This window comes from Erythrolamprus reginae, unplaced genomic scaffold (assembly GCF_031021105.1).
Source record: "Erythrolamprus reginae isolate rEryReg1 unplaced genomic scaffold, rEryReg1.hap1 H_22, whole genome shotgun sequence".
Taxonomy (NCBI): domain Eukaryota; kingdom Metazoa; phylum Chordata; class Lepidosauria; order Squamata; family Dipsadidae; genus Erythrolamprus; species Erythrolamprus reginae.
Window position 1 is genome coordinate 507,803 of NW_027248476.1, and position 4,697 is coordinate 512,499.

Genomic DNA, 4,697 nt, shown 5'->3' on the forward strand with positions numbered 1-4,697 from the left:
TACCAGGGAAGGGTTACATTTTGTGTCGAATCACCCTGGTATATTGATATATATATATATATATATATATATATATATATATATATATATATGCCGCCCCTCTCCATAGACTCGTATATAATATACCAAATGATATCAATTTATACAGTTTGCAAGCCTCTGTAATGGGCATAAACATCAAACAGTATCTAGAAAAAATGTCTAGCTATATTTATCACAGCATTGAAATAAATCTGCTATGGCTGGCAGAAGATGATCTTGCGGACAGGCTTGTGTTACTTTTATAATTTTTGTACCATTTTTCTCTTTTTCTTTAATCATGAATTATCTGGTTATTTGAAATAAACAAATCCACTTAGCCATAGCAAATTAAGTTGTGAAATATTTTCACAAGTGATCCTCTAACAATGTTCTACAGGACAGGAGGAAGAGGCTGAAAGATTTTAAAATAATTAATACCTAAAATAGTTGAGTGGAGCAACCTTTAGTATTTTCACAAGTGCAGAGTGCAGAACCAAAGGTGAGTTGCTTTCAGATCTGGTCTACAAATACCTATAAGATCACTAAAGAGCCATAAAGAAATGCATAAAACCATAACTTTGCCGCCTTTCAGAATTCATCCAAGGTATTTGCAATTCAAATCAGCCGGTCCTACTTATGGAACTATTGAAACATATTGGTCAGCTGTGTGAACACTTCATAACCTTTAATCTAGTACAATGTTTTGCTTGTTTTGTTTGTACTTTTTAACAAATGTATATGTATAATACATATAATTAAGTGAGTTGCTCTCAACTGAAACTGGTAACTGGGTGGCCTTTCCCTTGGTTTGAGTCACAACATTGGGATTTTATGTGTGCATTAGACAGGCTTGCAAAACAAAAGTGAGGAGAACGCATTGTGTCGGATCTCCGCACAATTCTCCGACACTCAGCAACTTGATCGGGCCTCCCAGTTTTCTGTGGCTGGAGGAAATGCTCGCAGGCCTTCATATGGTAGTGATTTGTCATTTAACATGTTTTGGGCAGGCTGCCAGGGTCAGCTGTTGCCAAATGAAAAGAAGACATGGGAATAACATGATTTTTTTTTAAATGAAAATGAAGCAAAGTAGGAGATCTTAAAGCATAGTGTAGGATATCATACTATCTGAGTAAGAGTTTAGAGCAAAGGATGGACAACCCACTGGAGTTTCTCACCAGTTCAAACTATTGAGTACTGAATTGTTCTCTTAAGTGTTTGTAATCAATTGGACCACTGGGAATTAATTGCGTGTGATAAACTTATTATGTTCAGCTGCGTATCGGTTGGAGGATCTTTCTTATTGTGTATCTCTGATATTTGTGGCGTGACTGGTTCTAAGGAATAGTAATGCCATAAAATGTTTCCAAGCCTTTTCTTCTAAACATGTGGGATTATCATAAAAGGTCCTGAACAAATACAGTGTATGAAAAACAACATTGTGTCCCACTTTTAAACTCACCTGAATTATACAAAGATGTGCTAGTTAAATGGTTAAATAAGGTTCAGGAGGGAAGTGTTTTTAATAGGAAAGTGAACACAAGAACAATCTGAAGTTAGTTGGGGGAAAGATCAAAAGCAACGTGAGAAAATATTATTTCACTGAAAGAGTAGTAGATCCTTGGAACAAACTTCCAGCAGACGTGGTTGGTAAATCCACAGTAACTGAATTTAAACATGCCTGGGATAAACATATATCCATTGTAAGATAAAATAAAGGAAATAGTATAAGGGCAGACTAGATGGACCATGAGGTCTTTTTCTGCCGTCAGTCTTCTATGTTTCTATATTTCTATGTTTCTAGTTATTTCAGTATAGGTATAAGAGAAGATTTAAAAAAAAATACAAAATATCAATTCCAAGTCAAAATCATCAAGTGGAATATAAGCCAGGGGTTTCTAAACTTGTTGCCATCATACCACCTTTTACTATAATATTAAGGCAGTATGCACACATAAATGTACGCCTTTAAATATCCAGACATCAAAACGATCATGAATGAACATTGAAAACAATACAATCTCTTGACCTTTTCCAATACTGTGGCTGCTGTTGAATTTTCCAATTTCCTGGCAAATTGAGTGTAGCACTTTTACTGCATCGCCTTTTAAGGATTTGAATAGCTCAACTGGAATACCGTCACCCCCACTATTTTTGTTATTGCTCAAATTTCCTAAGGCCCAGTTGACTTCACATTCTATGATACCTGGCTCGAGGTCAGTGACCACCCCATTATGGTTATCAGGAAAGTTAAGCTCATTCCTGTATAGTTCTTCTGTGTAATTTTGTCACCTCTTCTTAATCTCTTCTGCCTCTGTTAGTCCCTGCCATTTGGGTCCTTTATTATGCCCATCTTTGCATGAAACGTTCCTTTCATATCTCCTATTTTCTTGAAGAGATTTCTGATCTTCCCTATTCTATTGTTTTCTTCTATTTCTTTGCATTGTTCATTTAAGAAGGTGTTTGTTAGTGCAGGGTACATGGTTGTTAGGGATTGCCATTGTAAACTGCATATTGTACACTTGTATCAAACTTGTACTTAAATAATTAATGTGCACTTAAAGGGTTAACTTGTACTTGAAGAGTTAATATTCAAGGCTGTTTCATCACTTCCTCATTGAAGCTATAAAAGCTCATTATTTTGCTCAGTCATTTCCTTTACTTTTGCCGGAGAAGGGGGAGTTGTGTTTAAGCTCTGTGCTTGTATAAGCTCTATATTGTATTTTAGCTTCGTGCTTATTATCTATATTATATTTTGCTTTGTGCTTTTATCTTGTAATTGCTCAGTGCGTATTATTCTGTATTTGCTTTGTGCTTATTCTGGATTGTTTATATTTTGTTTATATGTAAATAATACTTATTTAACTAAGTCTGTGTCTTGGCTTTATCACAAATCCACGCTCTGTTAAAATTCTCTGCTCGGTGTTGTCGAAGTTTTCATAGCTTAACCGAGACAAGCCAACAGTATTCTTATCTCTTCTAGTTTTCTCTATAATCATGCATTCAATTGAATGTATCATTCTCTTTCTCCCTTGCCTTTTGCTTCCCTTCTTTTTTCAGCTATTTTCAAAGCTTCCTCAGACAGGCATTTTACTTTCTTGCATTTTTTTCCCTTTGGGATGGTTTTGGTTGCTATCTCTTGTACAATGTTGCGAACCTCCATCCATAGTTCTTCATGCACTCTACCTATCAGATCTAATTCCTTAAATCTATTTGTCACCTCTACTGTATATTCATCAGGGATATGATTTAGTTCGTACCTGAGTGACCTACTGTTTTCTCCTTCTTTCTTCAATTTAAGCCTAAATTTTGCAACAAGAAGCTCATGTTCAGAGTCACTGTCAGCTCCTGGTCTTGTTTTTACTGACTGCATAGAGCTTCCCCATCTTTGGCTGCGGAGCACATAGTCAGTCTGATTTCTGTGTTGACTGTCTGGTGATGTCCATGTGTAGAGTCATCTTTTGGGTTGTTGGAAAAGACTTTTTGCTATGACCAATGTATTCTCTTGACAAAATTCTATCAACTTGTGCCCTGCTTTATTTTGGAGTCCAAGGCCAAACTTTTCTGTTATTCTGGCTATCATTTGGCTTCCTACCTTAGCATTCCAATCCCCCATGATGATAAGGACATTATTTTTGGGTGTTAATTCTAGAAGGTATTGTAGGTCTTCATAGAATTGATCAACTTCAGCCTCTTCAGCACCAGTGGTTGGGTCATAGACTTGGACTACTGTGATATTGAATGGTTTGCCTTGTATTTGAACTGAGATAATTTTGTCATTTTGGAGATTGTATCCCAGTATTGCTTTTCCTACTCTTTTATTGACTATGATGGCTAATCCATTACTTCTGAGGAATTCTTGCCCACAGTAGGATACCTGATGGTCATGGTCATCTGAATTAAATTCACCCATTCTTGTCCATTTTAGTTCGCTGATTCCTAAGATGTCAATGTTCAGTCTTGTTATCTCTTGTTTGACCACATCCAGCTTGTCTTGATTCATGGATCTTACATTCTAGGTTCCTATGGAATACAGATCTTTACAGCATCGGGCTTTCCTTTCAGATATATCCACAGCTGAGCATCCTTTTGACTTTGGCCCAGTTGCTTCACTCTTTCTTTCATTAGTACTAGCTCTCTGCTCTTCCCCAGTAGCATATTGGACACCTTGTGACCTGAGAAGCTCATCTTCCAGCATCATATCTTTTTGCCTTTTGGTACTGTCCATGGGGTTTTCATAGCAACGATACTGGAGTGGGTTGTAATTTCCTTCTCCAATGGATCACATTTTGTCAGAGCTCTCTGCTATGACCTGTCCTTCTTGGGTGGCCCTGCATGGCATAGCTCATAGCTTCATTGAGCTATACAAGCCTCTTTGCCCCGACAAGGCAGTAATAATGTTTCTTATAGCCAATAGTTATATTTGTTTTGTTTTTAAAAAGAAAAAAACCTATAGTTTGCTTTCTCAAAAATAGCCTGATGAGAGCTACAAAAAAGAGGTTGAAGTGCAATTAAAAACAAATGGATTAATAAAAGATAGATTAATGTAATTCATGTATTTATTATCTATTTCTGTTATGCTAAATATTGTGTGCCTGTGGTTGCCCAGATATTTTAGAGTATAGCAGTAGTCTAATCTGGTCTAATCTGTAGCATAGAATTACTCTTCGATTGAAACA

The 4,697-nt window shown here is 36.4% G+C and overlaps 1 pseudogene; it reads right to left on the bottom strand.

Annotated features, from left to right (window-relative positions):
- Positions 1 to 3,034: 3,034 nt before the first annotated feature.
- Positions 3,035 to 4,246, bottom strand: LOC139155485 (craniofacial development protein 2 pseudogene; annotated as a pseudogene).
- Positions 4,247 to 4,697: the final 451 nt, after the last annotated feature.